This window comes from Taudactylus pleione, unplaced genomic scaffold (assembly GCF_031769625.1).
Source record: "Taudactylus pleione unplaced genomic scaffold, aTauple2 ptg000987l, whole genome shotgun sequence".
In the NCBI taxonomy this organism is placed as follows: Eukaryota; Metazoa; Chordata; class Amphibia; order Anura; family Myobatrachidae; genus Taudactylus; species Taudactylus pleione.
Window position 1 is genome coordinate 641,782 of NW_028285388.1, and position 20,641 is coordinate 662,422.

At 49.2% G+C, this 20,641-nt stretch overlaps 1 protein-coding gene across 4 annotated transcripts in view; it reads left to right on the plus strand.

Moving 5' to 3' along the window:
- Positions 1–371: 371 nt before the first annotated feature.
- The window catches only part of CEP128 (centrosomal protein 128), a 158,600-nt gene continuing 138,330 nt past the window's right edge, over positions 372–20,641 (plus strand). Inside the window, exons 1-3 of one of the 4 annotated variants that reach the window (XM_088460891.1) lie at positions 372–519; positions 9,339–9,387; positions 18,279–18,373. The gene's annotated coding sequence lies outside the window, so the exon portion shown is untranslated. The remainder of the gene's footprint in view (positions 520–9,338; positions 9,388–18,278; positions 18,374–20,641) is intronic. The other 3 variants (XM_088460890.1, XM_088460889.1, XM_088460893.1) reach the window with 3 other exon arrangements.

Here is a 20,641-nt window from a genome sequence, read left to right on the forward strand (position 1 = left end):
CAGGAAAATAATAATTGTAAACTGTGTAAAGGACACAATTCTTTGTTTATACAGTGTTAGTTTAGTGATCTAACTTTATTTAAATGTTTTAACGTAACATTTTCTGAATAAGAAGCTGGAGCTTGAATAAGAAATGAATAAGAAGCCAACTTCAGCCCCGTCTGTAAGTAATGGTCACACTCGTCCGTGTCTGACAGTTGCAATGAATGGGGAGGTTACGCTTCTAGCATGTGGGCGGGACTCTATGACCTAACCGCCAATCCTGCCGCCCATTTCGCAGGCCCCGCCTACTACTCTGTCCCTGGCGGTGATTGGCTGTGTTGCCGGGGAATGTAGTCCGTTTCCGTCTGAGCTCTAGTTCTGACGGCTGTTCAAAAACTACATTTCCCGGCATTCCCCGCGCGCTGAGCTGTGGCCGCCGCCGAGCCGCATTCATCACTTTTCCTGAGTTGGGCGGCAGGTTTAAGTTGCCATAGCTGCAGCTTCGGTGACAGTTACTGGAACATGGACACATCGCAGGTGAGGTGGCTTCCTGGGCCTGGGGTAATGAGGGGCTGAGAGGAGACAATATGGGCTGTGGCAAGGGGACAGAGAGAGAGAGAGCTACGGGGAATAAGAGAGGGGGACACTGAGGATTGGGGGGGGGCAGAAAGAGGGGCACACTGAGGTGTGGTGGAACAGATAAGGGGACATTGAGGAGTGGTGGGACTGAGAGGGGGCAACTGAGGAGTGGGGAGGACTGAGAGGGGGACATTTAGGCGTGGTGGGACTGAGAGGGGGACACTGAGGAGAGGGGGTGGGTCAGAGAGGAGTGGGGAGGGCTAAGAGAGGGGGACACTCAGGAGTGGGTATGATTGGTGGGGGACACTGAGGAGTGGTGGGACAGAAAAAGGGGGGCACTGCGGGGTGGGGAGTACTGAGAGAGGGGGACACTGAGGAGTGGGTATGACTGAGGGGGGACACTGAGGGGTGGGGGACACTGAGGAGTGGTGGGACAGAGAGAAGGGGGACACAGATGTGGTGGGACAGAGAAAGGGGGGCACTGCGGGATTGGGAGGACTGAGAGAGGTACACTGAGGAGTGGGGAAGACTGAGAGACACTGAGGTGTGGTGGAACAGAGAGAGGGGGACACTGAGGAGAGGGGTTGGGACAGAGAGGGGGACACTGAGGAGAGGGGTTGGGACAGAGAGGGGGACACTGAGGAATGGTGGGACAGAGAGAGGGGAACATTGGGGAGTTGTGGGAGAGGGGGACACTGAGGTGTGGGGAGCACTGAGAGGGGGACACTGAAGAGTGGTGGGACTGAGAGAGGCGTTCAGTGAGCAGTGGGGGGACACTGAGGTGTGGTGGTACTCAGTGATGGGGCTACTGAAAGAGGGGGACACAGGATGGGGGGGACTCTGAGGACTGGGGGACACCGAGGAGTGGTAGGACTGTGAGCAGGGACACTGTAGTGAAGGATCTGGGAGCAGAGATGCTGAGTAGTGGGGGATGATGAGAGTAACTATTGTATGTTGGGGCTCGGTGTACCAGGCTCAGTATGACAGCACACTGATAGGAGCAGAGATGATGAGTAGTGGGGGATGATGAGAGTAACTATTGTATGTTGGGGCTCGGTGTACCAGGCTCAGTATGACAGCACACTGATAGGAGCAGAGATGATGAGTAGTGGGGGATGATGAGAGTAACTATTGTATGTTGGGGCTCGGTGTACCAGGCTCAGTATGACAGCACACTGATAGGAGCAGAGATGATGAGTAGTGGGGGATGATGAGAGTAACTATTGTATGTTGGGGCTCGGTGTACCAGGCTCAGTATGACAGCACACTGATGGGAGCAGAGATGATGAGTAGTGGGGGGATGATGAGAGTAACTATTGTATGTTGGGGCTCGGTGTACCAGGGTCTTTGTATGACAGCACACTGATAGGAGCAGATGTGGGAGAGGATGGAAAGCTGTGCTATGTGCCAGTCTCTATACACAATGTTTGCACAGTAATGTCACATCCATACGCTGTATCTGAAGGTGAATACTTGTCAGGAATGGCAGCTATTACCGGCTGCAGGACACCTGCTGTATGGTCAGGTGATGAGGCGCTTGTGGCTTTCTGGCACTGAATGAAGAGGAACTGGGGGTTTGCAGGGTGTGATGTATCCGGTGTGACAGTGACTGCAGATTGCACTGACTGGGAGGAAGGAAGTTCTGCGTCTTCAGCCTCTGCAGCTGCAGCATCCTGTCATCAGGGCATAGTGGACTGGCACAAGGGATATTATTTATTGTAGATTGGGAAGATACCACAGTGCTCAGCAGTGCCAGACCGCAAGGAAGAACAGGATAGACTTATTACAGGTACATACAGTCATACATGCAGACTGAACACAAAGGATAGGGTGAAGGCTGCTCGTCAGAGAGCTTACATTCCTTTTTTTTTTTATAAATAAAGTATGTTTATTGAGAATAGGCAGAACCATGAACATACATTATGGTGACTCAGGTAAATGAGCAGTATGAAATCGGTGATCAGAAAGCAGCAGAACAATATAAATATTAAAAACATGAATTCAGCAATACCTAGAGAATAAATCCGCAGTATCAGAAGATAACTCCGGGCCTGATTCATTACGGATCGCTATTGCAGCTGCGATTACGCGCGCAGTTCTGCTGAGAAGATATGTTAATGTGTGCTTCTTCTTGGCCAGCATAGAGACGCCCACTACCGCTTTCTCACATCCGTAAGACTTCGCTGTCCGGCGTTTACATCAGTAACATCGGACAACATCGGCCCCTAACGCAGAATTACAACAGCTTTGACCTGTCTCAGAAATCGCTAACCTCGTCGCACGCAGTGAGTACACAAGCTTCGTATGCCATCGCAGTGGCTAATTTATGCACACCCAGGAAACTGCGTTCAAACGGACAGGCACGCCTGCGTTTCTCCGATCACTCCCCCGTCACCACCCCCAAACGTTGACGTTCCGTCGCTCGCTCTGCGATGACTTTGTATCTGCGTACGTAATCGCAGTGCTGATCTGCGCACACGCACTGCGGTACATGCACAATACACACCATCGGCCCATCTGCGTACGTAATCGCAGTGCTGACCTGTGCATACGCACTGCGGTACATGCACAGTACACACCATCATCCCATCTGCGTACGCTATTGCGATCCGTAATAAATCCGGACCAATGTACTCTCAGTGCAGGTTGTGGTTTGTGTTTCATTAAAGAAGAAAGGTAACACGGAGAGGAAAGGAGAGGGAGATAATGGGGTGACGGGGGAATGTCCTATCGCCTTCTATTAAGGTTTTCCATAGGGGACAGGTATTCAGAGATCACTTGTAGACCATGGGCTGAATGTAGACCCAGCCTGAGGAAGGTTTGGCAGTAGTCTCTATATGGGCAGTGTACCGAGTCTGACTTTCACAGGTGGGCAAAGTATTGTAATGTAATATTCAGTAGTTAAATGGAGCTGGGTGTGATCTATATTAAGGACATCCAGAATGACTGTTCTGCCAGGGGTTGTGTTGTAATTCTGCATGTCATGTTGGGCAGCAACTATTAGAAGTTATATATGTAGCTTTCCCATGTTCCCGTTTATTCTGAATTGGTTGTTTAGTGATGCATTCTGTTTTATTTTAATCCTCTAATTGCATGCAGTCTCTGGGCCTGATTCAGAGCCGCTCGCGCTGTGCGTTCGCAAGCGGCACGATGTTCTGCGCATGCACACGCTTCGGTCTGCGCGTGCGCGAACTGCACATTGCGATCGCAACCCTCTCGCTCGCCCAGGAAAGGTAGTCCAGGGTAATGAGTGACAGGAGAGGCCATTTGTGGGTGGTAACGGGCAGGACACTAATAACGGGGGGAGATGCGAACGCAGGCGTGCCTGACTGTTTCAGCGCCGTTTTAGAGGCGTGCATAATTAACAGGCAGCGTCATAGTACACGTCTCTTGCCTTCTTTTTACACCGATTTCCTCGCAATGCTTGCGGTAGGGTAAAGCAACCTCAAGCACTGCGTTCACATCCGATGGTGCTCAATGTACCAATGTTTTAATACACTTCCTGGAGATGACGTGGTGCTGGTGGGCGGCTCTGCCTGTGTGATTGGGCGTATGCTCAGACAAAGTGGTCGTTCGCTAAGACATGGTGGATGTGCTTATGCAAATTTGCATACGTATCCAGCGAGCGTACGCAGATAGCGACCGGGTCTGAATCAGGCCCTCTGTTCTAACATCTTAGGACCATGTTACACATAAAGGGCCCCATACATCAGCGACGGATTGCCGTGATCCTGCGATGCTGTAACCCGGCATCGCAGGATCGCAGAAATCCAACATGTTGGATTTTCCCTATTTGACAATCGCGATCAAAAAATGATTGTGATTGTCTAATTGGGGACATTTAATGTGTAAAAATTCAGCGATCCTGCGACGGATCGCTGAACATCGATGGTGGGCATTTCCGATAGCATTGCTTCATCGCGACAATCCGTCGCATGTTGCTTCCGAACTGCCTGCGCGGAGTAAACAAGTATATTTATCTGTATGTAACTTGCAGTGCGATGTTCCCTTTCTATTCTCTTGGCTTGCCACTAGTCCTCGCCATCCGTGCGCACTTACACATACTCTTATTCAGAAGATATACGCCTGCGTCTGCGCCGCTCTTCACTTTTCTTCGGGAGGTCTTCACTCCTCCCCTCCGCCGCCGGACTGAACGTTCCTGCTCAGCGGCGTCTATTCAAGACGTCTCGAGTGGGCGGGGCTATGATGCGGCAAGCTGCGATTGGCTCATCGCGTCTGCCTCCTATTGGCTGCTGGACCGCGTGCATTTACTCGCGACCAGTGCCAAACAACCACTGCCGCTACTTGGCATCGGTGCAGCGAGCTCCGCTTAGCTTGCGCCCGGAGCCAAGCTTCTCACGCCGCCACTATGCCGCCGACAGTGGTGGAAGGGACCAGGCGGTCCCTTCACCAGGGACCCGCTGCGGTGGCTTACCCGGCGCTGGGAACAAACACACTGTCACAGCGCCAGGCACGGATGCTGTGCCGATGCTGGGATCAGACACTTGATCCCAGCACGGCTTTCCACAGCAGCAGCCAATGAGTCCATCTGACTCTCATTGGCTGCTCTAACAGACAGCGCTGTGTCCTTCTCAGGGGGATGCGCTGTGCAGCAGCCAGCTATCACGGATTGGCCACAGCACAGCGCGTCCCCGGGGACCCGCCTTCTTTTTAAAAGTGAGTCCCCACTCTCAATCCCGGGTAAAATAACTAATTTAATGTCAGATATCCCAAGTTCCCAAGGGAGGGGGTGTACTTGAGGATTTAGTGTTCACTCTAGCACCCTGCACCTGTCACAGCCCGTGCAGTTCCTCTTTCCTGCCTGGGGTAGTTGCTCTCTGCTCTGGTGCTTCTAGCACACTCAGCTTATGCAACAAACTGCTGAGATACGACCACAGTGTGCTAGAAGCACCAAAGCGGAGAGTGACACCCCAGGCAGGAAGAGGAACTGCACGAGTTGTGACAGGTGCAGGGTGCTAGAATGAACAGTAGGATTGGATGTGAAAGCGCCTGGTATAAGGTCACAAGTGTTTGAGCTTTACTATCCCATAATGTTTATATTTTTTTGCATTGATGTGGTGTTTCCATGGCCGAGCCAACACACCAAAGCCTCAGATCTCCATGAGCAATGCCGAATCTCACCTGGAGGGGTGTAAAGCATGCTGCCATTGGACACTGGAGCAGTGGCAATGTGTCTATGGAGTAATGAATAACGCCTCACCACCTGACAGACGAGCCTTGGTTTGGTGGATGCCAGGAGAACGCTTCCTGCCTTAATGCCTACTGCCAATTGTAAAGATGAGGGAGGAGGGATCATGGCCTGGGGCTGTTCTTCTTGGTTTGGCCTGGGCCACTTAGCTCCAGTGAAGGGAGATCCTAATGCTACAGCAAATGGTGACATTGTAGAGAATTGTGGCAGCAGTTTGGGGTAGGCCCTCTCCCCGTGCACAGAGCGAGGCCCATCAGGCAATGGTTTGCTGAGATTGGTGTGGAAGAACCTGACTGTCCTGCACACAGCCCTGACCTCAGCCCCAGCGTACATCCTTTGGGATGAGTTGGAGAGCTGACTGCGAGCCAGGCCTTATCCCCAACATCAGTCAGTGCCCGACATCACTAATGCTCTTATGGCTGAATGGATGTTCCCGGATCTAGTGAAAAGTCTTCCTAGAAGAGCAGAGGCTGTTGTAGAAGCAAAGGGAATGGGGGCGTGCGTGCGTGTGTGTGTGTTGCCTTCAAAACAGCATCAATTCTTAAATTCTTCTAGGTACACTTGCACACAGTTTTTGAAGGAACTCGGCAGGGAGGTTGTACCAAAACTCTTGGAGAACTAACCACACATCTTCTGTGGCTGTAGGCTTGCTCACATCCTTCTGTCTCTTCCTGTAATCTCATACACACTGTATGATGGTGAGATCAGGGCTCTGTGGGGGCCATATCATCACTTCCAGGAATCCTTGTTCTCCTTTACACTGAAGATAGTTCTCAATGGCATTGGCTGTATGTTTGGGGTCGTTGTCCTGCTGCAGAATACATTTTGAGCCAATCAGACACCTCCCTGATGGCATTACATGATGGATAAGTACCTGTCTCTATTTCTCAGCATTGAGGATACCATTAATCCTGACCAAATCCCCAGCTCCATTTGCTGACATGCAGCCCCAAACTTGCAAGGAACCTCCACCATGCGTCATTGTTACCTGCAGATACTCATTATTGTACCTCTCTCCAGCCCTTCTGCGCACAAACTGCCTCTGTTACAGCCAAATATTTCACATTGTGACTCATCAGTCCAGAGCGCCTGCTGCCATTTTTCTGCACCCCAGTTCCTATGTTTTGGAGCATAGTTGAGTCGCTTGGTCTTGTTTCCACGTGGAAGGTATGGCTTTTGGCTGCAATTTTTCCATGAGGACCACTTCTGGCCAGACTTCTCCGAACAGTAGATGAGTGTACCTGGGTCCCACTAGTTTCTGCCAGTAATGAGCTGATGGCACTTCTGGACATCTTCTGATTTCGAAGGGAAGTAAGCATGATGTGTCTTTCATCTGATGCACTAAGTTTCCTTGGCCGACCACTGTGTCCTCCTCAATGTTGCCCGTTTCTTTGTGCTTCTTCAAAAGAGCTTGAACAGCACATCTAGAAACCCCAGTCTGCTTTGAAATCTTTGCCTGGGAGAGACCTTGCTGATGCAGTATAACTACCTTGTGTCTTGTTGCTGTGCTCAGTCTTGCCATAGTGTATGACCTGTGACATGAAACTGTCTTCCACAACATCACCTTTATAGCAGCGTTTGGCTGTTCCTCACCCAGTCTTAATCCTCCTACACAGCTGTTTCTGTTTCAGGTAATGATTGTTTCAACCTACATATGAAAATGATGATCATTATCACCTGTTTGGTATGATTGGTTGCTCATACACCTGACTATAATCCTACAAAGTCCCTTAAACTGGCCATACATCAGACCCCGGATTTTGCGATCCGGCGATGCGATGGGAAGTGCCGGCGTTTCCGGGTGGAAACGCCGACCTCAAAACATTGATGTCCTGCGATCCGTCGCCGGATCGCAGACATTTTCTATGTTAAATGTCGGCGATTTGACAATCGCGATCATTTTTTGATCGCGATCGTCAAATCGGGAAAATCCAACATGTTTGATTTCTGCGATGCCGGGATCGCGGCAATCCATTGCAGATGGATGGGGCCCATTACTTTGTGCAAGTGTACATAGAAAAATTGAAAATGTTTTGACGGCAAAGGGTGGTCAAACCAAATATTGATTTGATTTAAATTTCTTCTTTGTTCATTCACTTGGCATTTTGTTAATTTCTGCAAATAAACTATTAACACGTTTATTTTTGAAAGCATTCTTACTTTGCAGCATTTTTTCCACACCTGCCTAAAACTGTTGCACAGTACTGTGTGTCTCTCCCTCTCCAAATGCTGGTTTTCCATGCCTCACACCTCTGCCGTAGGGAGGCTCCGGCGTCCAGCTCCCCCTGACGTCTCTCCCATAGTAACGAGGAGCGGCGGACGCAGGATCGAGGCTTAGGTAAGTATTCTGTCTATTACAGGGGGCTTGCTACTGGGGGCTCTATTACAGGGTGCTTGCTACTGGGGGCTCTATTACAGGGGGCTTACTACTGGGGGGCTATATTACAGGGGGCTTACTACTGGGGGGCTATATTACAGGGGGCTTACTACTGGGGGGCTATATTACAGGGGGCTTACTACTGGGGGGCTATATTACAGGGGACTTACTATTGGGGGCTCTATTACAGGGGGCTTACTACTGGGGGGCTCTATTACAGGGGGCTTACTACTGTGGGGCTATATTACAGGGGGCTTACTACTGGGGGGCACTATTACAGGGGGCTTACTACTGGGGGCTTACTACTGGGGGCTCTATTACAGGGGTCTTACTACTGTGGGGCTCTATTACAGGGGGCTTACTATTACAGGGGGCTTACTACTGGGGGGCTATTTTACAGGGAGCTTATTACATGGGGCTTACTACTGGGGGCTCTATTACAGGGGGCTTAATACTGGGGGGCACTATTACAGGGGCTGGTATGGGCATGTTGCAGAATCTGATGACCATTAAAGTGGCATGTGTGGTGATTTGATGGCATGTGGGGGGGTTGAGGGACACTTTTAAGATGGATCCTAGATTTTACAAAAATTTGTTGAGCATAGATTATATCCTATCTATCTATCTATCTATCTATCTATCTATCTATCTATCTATCTATCTATCTATCTATATCTATCTATCTATCTATCTATCTAATCTGTACAGTATAACGTATGCCCCTTGCAATGATTTCCTCCTCACATTGTTGTATCCTGGCTAGAGATTCTCTTTCCCTGCTGCAGTACCTAATTGCACCATGTAGGGGGCAGTGCAGGACTGTCTTGTGTAATGGAGATGGGGTCTCTTCTCCAGTCACTGTATTACTATTAAGCAGTATTTTATTATCTAACCATGTGCTCTCTGCAGGGTGCTTCCAACTTCTCCTCTGCTGACTGGTCATTATGATGCTTTTAATGAGAACGATTCTTTAGCATTAGGAGCACAACAAGCCATAGAGCTTTCCCACCAGACCCGGCGTAGTATGTCGTTCACACTGCTGGGTGTGTTGCCATGAGACATGTTCAATCTCAGACGTTGCCCTGTGTATTATCCTTTATTACCTCCTCTGCAGTGTGTAATGATATTTATTGCATTAGTGTCCTGGGCGCTAGATGGCCATCGGAGTAATTCCCTGTTCTCTTATTCTAGTGACAGGAGGTGGAGGACGTCGCTGGACGTAGCACTAGACGGATTACAGGTGATACTTTAATATAGAAGTCACAAGGTCTGATTCAGCGCTTGTACATGGTCGTCGCTACTATGTCATTACGCTAATGCCGCAGGAGGCGTCTTGTCTAACTAGACTTCTCTTGTCGGCTTCTGTGATCCGCAGCTGCGTCCGAAGACTCTGCATCGGGTCACTCTGCGTGAACATCGGTCATCCGAGTAACCTTCAGGTGACCGATATTCATCTCGCAGCTGCAGCCAAGGACGCAGCCACTGGCTTCAGCATGGCCAGAAAAGGAGGCTGAGATGACACTGCCTGACCCCTCCCTCCTCTTGCCACCAAATGACCACAGCCTGTCAGTCGGGCAGCGGTGTCCGCGCACTGCAAGCTCGCAGAAGGTGATCTGTGCATGCGCATATCCTGAAACATCGGGGTTGTATGCAGAGCGTAGAATTTGCGCACAACTATGAATCAGGCCCACACTTATTATATGTGACTTGAGACATCTCAGGAAAATTGCTTTTCCATTCTCCGCGCATCAGACTGGAGGCTGGGCTCTTCTCACTGTATACCATAATGCATTTCTTCTTCTGAAGGAAACACTTGTGTCGTGCGCTAATGTGTCACTGGCACTATGGGGCAATTCAATTCCAAGCAATGCCGGCACAGTGCTGTCGTAACAGCGGCACATGGTGACCTCAACGTCGCCCATATTACCTTTACCATTGTACCACAGGGGTGCTTGCAACATCGCTCCTCCATAATTACGTGTGACACATGAACGAGCACAACCCTCGGAGTTGAATTACCCTCTAGATGTAAAACATTTTGATTTAGCCATGTATGCTCAAGCATGGCTATCCTTAAAACCTTGAGGGTCGAGTTTGAGAAGCATGGTTACGGACTGTGGAGGATTTTCTGGCAGTTTCATGGCAATATTTTGTACGAAGGACCTCATTCAGACCCGCTCGCAAGCGGGTTGATGGTGGGGCACTGCGCACGTGCCGCGTGCACATGGCACGTGCGCAAGCCCCGGAGCCAGAGAGAAATTCTCTCACTCCACGCTCGCTACAAAAGGGGCGGTTGATCGACCGCTCGTCCCGCTTTGTAGGCATGTTGGAGGGGTGGCGAGACAAACGGAGGCGTTCCCAAAGGAACGCCTGCCATTTGTAGGTGGCCCTACTGACAGCAGTGATGTCAATAGGGAGCTTCCTGCTGTGTTAGAGCAGGAAGCTACCTGGGGCTTGCGGTAGACGAGACCTTACCGCAAGGGTCTCGTCGCAAGCCCCGAAGGTCGCGATGGTCTCGACCATCACCTAGTCACTCGCTAAAGCTGTGGGTGGTAACCCACAGCTTAGCGAGCGGCTAGGAAGCTGCCTTTCAAAAGAAAAGCGGACGCCCTCATTCAGAGTGAGCGCTCGCATTTTGCGAGCGGCTCTGAATGAGGTCCTAAGTGTGTTTAGTGAATCTAAGAAGCTGTTTTTAGGTATAGGTATTAGTTCCAGTAACAGAACGTAACGCTCTACACTCCTGAGCAATTGGGAAACTGGCAGGCGAAATTTCCATACAACTGGAGGAAGCGCACAGCGGAGGTAAATTAGCTCCACCATTTCTACCTCCAGTGTATAAACATAGTTTTGGGATATTTTATGAAAGATAACTTAAATACGTTGTGAAGACACTTTACCTCCCACTTTCTGTTTCCTCCAATTCTATTATTATGTTATTGTAGGTGTAAGGTCCCACAGAGCTCAGCAGCGCCATACAGTGGTGACAGAGCAAAGTGCAGAAAATGTAGGGAGGGCTCCATACAGGCAAAGTGCAGAACATTCAAGAAGCTTACATTTAATAATACCAAACACTGATACTGGACAAACATAAATCATAGTGCAGAGCAAGCAAGCAGTATTAATTAGCCCATTTGAAAAGTACCGCGGCTAATTCCCCCATAGTGATATATTCTGCAGATTATTATGTTCCTGACCTCTCTAGTGATCTGCAGAACATTGCTCTGTTCCAGCTACCCTCTGACAGATACACAGTGTCAGGACATTAGTATATGTGCGTACTTATGGAGGTATGGGACCATCAGCACAGCTATTGGGATAGAATGAGAATCGCTGCATAGCAGGACATCTGCAAGTTAGTGAAAAGTACAATAACCCGTGAACTAGGCTGCAGACTCTCTAAAGGTGCCCATCCACTAGCCGATTACACTGTATGATTGCACGATTACAACATTGTAATCGTGCAATCACTCAGTAATCGGCCGCAAATCGTGCATCGAAATGTCAGAAACGACCAGCGATGTGCGCTCCCGCTGGTCGTTTCCGACATCAATCATCTGGCAAACATGCTGGACAATGTTACGATAACGTCAGGTTCAGCATGTTTGCAGATGATTGATGAGCCTGCACTGAACGACTGCTCGCTCAGTGCAGGCTCATCACAGACTGACAAACGACTGCACGATTACAATGTCATAATCATGCAGTCGTTTTCATGTCTTTAAGTGGATGGGCACATTAAGGGCTCAGAACTGCTTCTATTTATTAAACTCCTTTTACATGTGGGAGCTGTAGAATATGTGATGTGTATGATATTGTGTCCCACACTCTGCCTCCGTTACATCACTGTCCTGCTCACTATTCCTGGAGTACAGAGATTGAAGGGTTAAATGTTAGCTCAGGACCAGACATTTGTTGTTTATGACCCACCCCCGCTCCCTTTCCCAATACTGAGCACCTTTCTGTAATACCCCTTTTACACCGGAGCTAAAACCCGGGTTTTTGAAGGGTTAACCCGGGCAGCTCCCTGGTGTAAAAGGGGAGAGAGTTGGATCGCCGGGTTGAGTGACCCGGCAATCCAACCCAGGTAACTAGCAGGGTTTAACATGGGCGTAGCCCGTGAAACCCAGCTGTGAGAACAACGCACTCCGAGTCACGATGACCTGGAGTGCGCTGCTAGCCGGCCGATTGGTCCTGCTTCAGTGGCGCTTAGAGATGACGTCATCTCCAAGCGACCACTTTCACTCCGCAAAAGCCGGGTCTATGCAGACCCGACTGCGGTGTGAGCGGCGCTGACTCGGGAATATCCCGAGTCGGCGCCGGCAAAATTCCGGGTCTGATCCAGATAGGAACTTTGTTCCAACTCTGGGTCAGACCCGGAATTTAGGTGGAAAAGGGGTAATAGTGTGTGTTTCTGTAACAGGCTAACAGACAGACATGAATAAGGACAGCGGAGTGCTGGGACAATACGCTCTGTGCCTCCCTCCAAATCATAGATAGGAAATGAGTCCATTTATACAGATGTACTTTTCTGTTTACCGTTCTTTGACATGTTCTATCTGTCAGGGAGCAGCGGCTTCCATATCCAGGAGATGCCATTGTACGGCTGAAAGGGACATTTCAGTGACTTATGGCTCATTCATCAGATGGGTTGTGTTCTGTAACTGCTATTTCCCCATCAGAGGTATTTACAGCTGTTGCTCAATACAGCCGACCAATTCTACCGTCTACAGTGCCCTGTCTGCATGAGCCTCTTCTGGTGGGTGCAACGCCCTGTCTGCATGAGCCTCTTCTGGTGGGTGCAGCGCCCGGTACCCTGTCTGCATGAGCCTCTTCTGGTGGGTGCAGCGCCCTGTGTCCTGTCTGCATGAGCCTCTTCTGGTGGGTGCAGCGCCCTGTGTCCTGTCTGCATGAGCCTCTTCTGGTGGGTGCAGTGCCCTGTGCCCTGTCTGCATGGGCCTCTTCTGGTGGGTGCAGTGCCCTGTGCCCTGTCTGCATGGGCCTCTTCTGGTGGGTGCAGTGCCCTGTGCCCTGTCTGCATGGGCCTCTTCTGGTGGGTGCAGTGCCCTGTGCCCTGTCTGCATGGGCCTCTTCTGGTGGGTGCAGTGCCCTGTGCCCTGTCTGCATGGGCCTCTTCTGGTGGGTGCAGTGCCCTGTGCCCTGTCTGCATGGGCCTCTTCTGGTGGGTGCAGTGCCCTGTGCCCTGTCTGCATGGGCCTCTTCTGGTGGGTGCAGTGCCCTGTGCCCTGTCTGCATGGGCCTCTTCTGGTGGGTGCAGTGCCCTGTGCCCTGTCTGCATGGGCCTCTTCTGGTGGGTGCAGTGCCCTGTGCCCTGTCTGCATGGGCCTCTTCTGGTGGGTGCAGTGCCCTGTGCCCTGTCTGCATGGGCCTCTTCTGGTGGGTGCAGTGCCCTGTGCCCTGTCTGCATGAGCCTCTTCTGGTGGGTGCAGTGCCCTGTCTGCATGAGCCTCTTCTGGTGGGTGCAGTGCCCTGTCTGCATGAGCCTCTTCTGGTGGGTGCAGCGCCCTGTCTGCATGAGCCTCTTCTGGTGGGTGCAGCGCCATGTCGGCATGAGCCTCTTCTGGTGGGTGCTGCGCCCTGTCTGCATGAGCCTCTTCTAGTGGGTGCAGCGCCCTGTCGGCATGAGCCTCTTCTGGTGGGTGCAGCGCCCTGTCGGCATGAGCCTCTTCTGGTGGGTGCAGTGCCCTGTATGCATGAGCCTCTTCTGGTGGGTGCAGCGCCCTGTGTCCTGTCGGCATGAGCCTCTTCTGGTGGGTGCAGCGCCCTGTCTGCATGAGCCTCTTCTGGTGGGTGCAGCGCCATGTCGGCATGAGCCTCTTCTGGTGGGTGCTGCGCCCTGTGCCCTGTCTGCATGAGCCTCTTCTAGTGGGTGCAGCGCCCTGTCGGCATGAGCCTCTTCTGGTGGGTGCAGCGCCCTGTATGCATGAGCCTCTTCTGGTGGGTGCAGTGCCCTGTATGCATGAGCCTCTTCTGGTGGGTGCAGCTCCCTGTGTCCTGTCGGCATGAGCCTCTTCTGGTGGGTGCAGCGCCCTGTATGCATGAGCCTCTTCTGGGGAGTGCAGCGTCCTGTAAGGGATCAAATTTTGATTTGTTTAAAGGATACAATCAATAAATCACCATCCGTGTCAGATTCAGATCTTCAGGTAGATTAGTGAGAATTCAGCATTATTCTCCCACTGTACTGATATTGTACCCCATGTATTCTGGATATCTCAGTGATGAGTGTTACCGCACACGCCCCAGGCTGCGGTGAGACGCGATGTGCGCTCCAGCCATGGATGATACCCCGGTATCTGAGAGACGGATGATTGTGACTGTGGTCAGATTGTACAGGGGGTAGCCGTGGCCCCCGGATGTGTGTGCAGGATCTCTCCTCTGCCTGACCACACGTTTGTGTGATTTAGTTATTCCTAAATGTTCATCAGCCTCACAGTACTATGTTTATGTGCTCTGGTTGTATTTTCAATAGTGCTTTACCCAGTAGCCAATACTGGTATTCTGGTAGGAAGTGTAACGTATCACCAGGACACTCCTGTGTTGGCTGGAAGTGGACGGGTGCAATGGTCACCCCCTGGCATTTATACTCTGTGTGACTCTCTTACAGGACGGTATCTCTGTACCCACTAATATATAGCATTCCCACTAGGTTGTTTTAGCGGGGCGCTGCGCCCTGCACGATTTAAAAAGGGCAAAGTGCATCCTGCCCTTTTTGGCGGCACCCCTCTAAAACAGCATGCCAGGTGCCGTCCCCACCTGCGGACCGCAGTGTCCCGTGGGTAGGAAAAATTGTGGTGCAGCGGTCACCACCCACATTCTCACAAAATCTGTTCAGAGAGAGCAGAGCTTAGGGGCAGGCCGGCATGTCCGTAGGTGCCGGGCACACCCCCTAGAGTGCTGAGAAGGGTGTGTGTCTTTTAGACGTACCCTTGTGTCCACACCCCTTTTTGGGCGCACACACGCTTTTGGCGCACACTAGAATTTCCTTTGTATGGTCCGTGCGCCCTGTCGGGCGCCAGACATAGAGGGAACACTAAATATACCCTATAATAACACAAGCTGAAATACATTTCCATGGAACTTTTCTGAGAACGCAACATTACATGTTGTAGGGATTTGCATGTAATATATTGTTCAGTATCCCTTTTGGGAGAAGTTTTTATACAGCAAGTTCAAAAAGTCTCCCCGCAGTGACTGTGCGCATAGCGGCTCTCCCCGCAGTGACTGTGCGCATAGCGGCTCTCCCCGCAGTGACTGTGCGCCGTGCGGCTCTCCCCGCAGTGACTGTGCACCGTGCGGCTCTCCCCGCAGTGACTGTGCACTAAGTAATATGACAACATCAATGTTTTTAAACACTTTATTTGCATGAAATGAAAGAGAATTTGTTACGTACTTACCTACATTAAGAGAGCGCTAAATGCAGAGGGACTTTTTTGAACTCTCTATATATTTTCACTGAAAGTATACTCTGGAGTGCTTCACAGTTGGGAATAAACCTAGTAATATAAAAAAATCCCTGGGTATTGCAGAAAAGCTTACAGCCTGTACAGGAATAGCAGTGTGACACATTACAATGGGATAAAGTGCTTTGCGGGGCTGTATGATCCAGTCACAGAGTAGTGTTGGTTTATGGCAGTGATCAGCAACTGGGTGGCCCTAGGGGCCGTCTCCGAGCCTTCACTCTCCCGGTGCTGTTGTGAAATGTGTCTGGTATAGCATGTGACACTGGTGTAAAATACTTGCTCATATGTTATTACAGATTGTCTTCTTTCTTCAATTTAATGTATTGATGACTTATTGCTGAGATTAAGGGTAATGCCCAGACCTTCAGGAGGTTACAGGACCGATCATGCGGCTCCTGAATTCTATTAGGTTGCCTATCATTGATTTTAGGGGGTTACAGCCTAGTTTTTGGGTAGGCAGGAGAATAAACATAAGTTTGGGGAACGATGTCGGCTGGTGGTAATCGTATAGAATTAGAAGGTTGTTGGAGGGAATTTTTCAGAGTGGGGGCAAAATGTCCCTCTACTTCTGCTCTGCTCAAAATGTTTTGTAGATTGGAGGCCTAGTTAGCAGAAGACCATAAGAGGGGAATTGCAACAGACAATTCAGCGGCTCATGAATTAACATTTTTGCGGTGATAAGTGCATGTCCTGGAAATTTTTTATTTGAGTTTAGGCAACAGAATAAGGACAAGTAGAGGTCAGGCTGGGCAGCAGACCAGTATAGTCAGAACAAGAAGAGGTCAGGCTGGGCGACAGACCAGTATAGTCAGAACAAGTAGAGGTCAGGCCGGGTGGCAGACCAGTATAGTTAGAACAAGTAGAGGTCAGGCCGGGTGGCAGACCAGTATAGTCAGAACAAGAAGAGATCAGGGCAGGCGGCTGACCAGTATAGTCAGAATAAGTAGAGGTCAGGCCGGGTGGCAGACCAGTATAGTCAGATTAAGTAGAGGTCAGGGCAGGCGGCAGACCAGTATAGTCAGAATAAGTAGAGGTCAGGCCGGGTGGCAGACCAGTATAGTCAGAATAAGTAGAGGTCAGGCCTGCGGCAGACCAGTATAGTCAGAATAAGTAGAGGTCAGGGCAGGCGGCAGACCAGTATAGTCAGAATAAATAGAGGTCAGGCCAGGTGGCAGACCAGTATAGTCAGAACAAGAAGAGATCAGGCCAGGTGGCAGACCAGTATAGTCAGAATAAGTAGAGGTCAGGGCAGGCGGGAGACCAGTATAGTCAGAATAAGTAGAGGTCAGGGCAGGCGGCAGACCAGTATAGTCAGAATAAGTAGAGGTCAGGGCAGGCGGCAGACCAGTATAGTCAGAATAAGTAGAGGTCAGGCCGGGTGGCACACCAGTATAGTCAGAACAATTAGCAAAATGGTGAAATGATGAGTAGACTTGAAACGTACACAGAGCACAATGCCTAATTGAGCTGATGCTATTACAGGCAATGCGGCAGTGGTGGAGGCAGCCTTATAAACCGCAGCAACTAATCCCGCATCTGATCCATCACCCTCTTTGCTGTAATAATAATATCGCTAAGTAGCTTAATATCAGATCTAAATGTCCCATCAACCACTGGAGACAGTAAAAAAAGACGTGGAACAATATGGAGGCACTAATACCCCGCCTGTTATGTGGACATGATAACCTTGTTAATATTTGCTCGCACCCCATAGAGATTTGAGCATAAAACAAGCACCATTCTCTTAACACAGTTGACCGCTTTGTGGGCAGCCTGGTCTCTTTTTTTTTTTTTTTTTTTATACTTCCCTAGAACACCTTATACCGCTAATTTATCTATCTCCGCCTCTGTTCGCAGTCCTGGCGCATGGTCACTGATTGGCACCCCTCCAGCTTTATGACCCTATTTTGAAGATACGCCCATTAAATTGTAAGATTAAAGCTATCTGATGCTCATGAGGCCCTATGCGATACCTAAAGTCAGCTATATCCTGCACATATACCATGCGTTACAGGCGATCGTGGGAAGGCAGCTAACAATCATTAAATACCTGACCCTGCTTCGGCCATTATCGTGGTGAAGCAGCTCCAAATACCGGCCGGATGCAAGATAATCTTATTTGCCAAAGCGGGAGAGTGCTAGCTCACCGGTCTGGCAAAGTGCGCTCTCTCTCGGTCATCTTCTGCGACTGGCGGTTGTAGATAGACTAAGCATACACCGGGTCTTTTCTCCTAGTGACGCCCGCTGCTGTTCCCTTTTTTTTTTTTTAAACTTTGTTATTTTATTGTATGCACAATCCTTGGCTATCGGGACCGCTGTGTGAGTGCGACAATGACGGCTGCAGTTGTCGGAACGGTCAGCGCTACTGACTATTACACATTTCGTCTCCCTATCTAGGTATAGTTGTGCTGACGACATTCTGATCACTTCCTTGCATTCTTACAGGGAAGCGGTAACCGCACCACATAACGTGCGCAGTTACCAGAAAACCACGTAACCCTCGCTCATACAGTCCCCCCTCCCGTGTCCTGGGGATGAGCTGCACACGTCCGCTCCATATGACTCCAGTGTGGATAAACTCTTCAATGATTTGTTAATGAAAACTATTTATACAACAACTTATAAAACTGTGTCTGCTCCATTTTTCTTACAGACGCCGCATTGTCTGACCCTGTGCCGCCAGCTCGCCCGTTCTGGGGCCTCACCCCGCAAATTCCCTGCCCGGCTTGTTTTGTTTTCTACGTATGGGTACATTACTATTACTTATTTTTTATTTTTTAATGACAATGACTTTTTTTTATTTTGTAATGCGATTTGCAGTTTTAATACCAGTATTTTCCCAGCTATTATTTCAAGAGCAACCGCCTGCTCGTCCTTCAGGAGAGAGGAAATCCCAGTTATATATTTACAGCCCCTCTGGGTTACCTTGGGATTTTCAGTCTTCGCTCTTTGGGCCTGATTCAGAGCCGGACGCAATTAGCGCTCGCTCGTACAGAAAAAGGGGGTGGCTATTCAAATGAACCGTTCGCTCCTTGCGGTCTGTTGACGCCTCCATGTCTGAACGAGCGAACAAAACATGCGGACGTTTATTTTAAAAATACGCCCCCTGGCCGCTCGCATCCTACGTCATGTCCGCTATTTATTAGATTAATCAAGTACATCGAACAGCGTATGAACTGCTCGCTATTCTTGTGGTTGGTTTTTGCTACCACTATATTGCGAGCAGTTCTGACTATAAAATAACCCAGTGACGTGGTCAGTGACGCTGCTGTATTAGTTATGCACACTCATAAAACGCCCGTTTTGACCTTTAAGCACGCCTGCGTTCTGATCTCCACTCCGTTTTCAAGTACCTTCCCCTGTTACCACCCACATACGCCTCTTTCTGTCACTCAAAATAGCAGGCATTCACTATATAGCGAACAAACGATTTTCGGCCGCACTGACTGGTTCGCGCATGCGTAGTAAATACTGTACGCATGCGCAGATGGGCGAACATCGCTCGGAACGAGCGTACTGCCGCTTACGAGCGGCTCTGAATCAGGCCCTTTGTGTGATTTATTGGGAGATTTTTGGGATATTTTATTTAACATCACAAATGAGTGAGTGAGTTAAATAAAAGGTGTGACTATGGTATTGAGATGGAGGTACTATATAATGGAGGTAACTCCCTCTGCCCTCCTCACACAGGGTAAGCAGAGATTACCAGGTGACGTAGTATAGTAAATATCTATATCCATTGCTCACACTCTCCCCATACTCCTATATTTGTAGATCATGCTGAATAAAATGAGGGCACTGATAATTCTGCTAGACTGTGTAACAGGTACTGGAGTATAATTGTTATGCTGTGTATAATGTTACTGCTGTATATGGCATGAGTATACACTGTCACCTGTGAACACCAGGGGGAATAATTGAACAGATTTAAATGATAATATTATCATCATCCTACAATTAATAGGTTATTTATTGATTAATTGTTACAAATATCTGCCCTCTGTAGGAAATTACCTATAAACAGGATTTCTAATCTATCTACTTGTGAGTTGTGATTCAGCTGCCCTCTGAAGTGTGTAGAAGGATAGTAGTTTCACACCCCTACCTTTTTCCTAGCACCATAACAGGAATTAATGCTACAGAGAAACTGGTAAATGGAAACGTCAGCCATAGACTATAGTTAGGCTTGCCATAATATACCTTTAATTCGGGACACACATGGATTACACAGGTTCTGTGTCTGGCTAAAAGCAAGCCTGGATTTTGCCTTAAGGCCCCCATACATCAGCAATCTGAAAACCACAATTGAACAATTTGAAGATTTATTGCCCGATCTTAGGATTTCCCAATCGAGCAATCTGCGCCCATACACTACAGATCTTTTTCAGTGATTTGCAGATCGATTGCAGCAAACACAGATCTGGCAATCTTGAAAGGCTCCATCATGTTACTAGAAATGGTCTGCAAATCTGCTGATCATGTCCATACACTAGCAATCTACAGCCCCAATCGATCTGTGAAATCCAACATGTTGGACAATCTGATTAAACAATTCCAATCATTTTTTGGTTGCAATCTGCAATCTGTGAAGCCCATACATTGCAGATTTTTATACACAATCGATTGCAAATTGCACGATTGCTGCAATCCATCTCTGATGTATGGGGGCCTTTAATGCCCCAATACTGTACATCAGCAATCTGAACAGCACAATTAAACAATTTGAAGATTTGTTGCCCGATTTTTAGGATTTCCCAATCCAGCAGTCTGCGCCCATACATTACACTACAGATCTTTTTCAGTGATTTGCACATAATTTTCAGCAAACACAGATCTGACAATCTTGAAATCCTCTACCCTTTTACTAGTAACGGTCTGCAAATCTGCTGATCATCTCCATACACTAGCAATCTACAGCCCCAATCCATCTGTGACATCCAACATGTTGGAGAATCTGAAAGCCCCCATACGTCAGCAATCGTTTGTGGCAATTCTGCAATTTGCACATGATTGTGT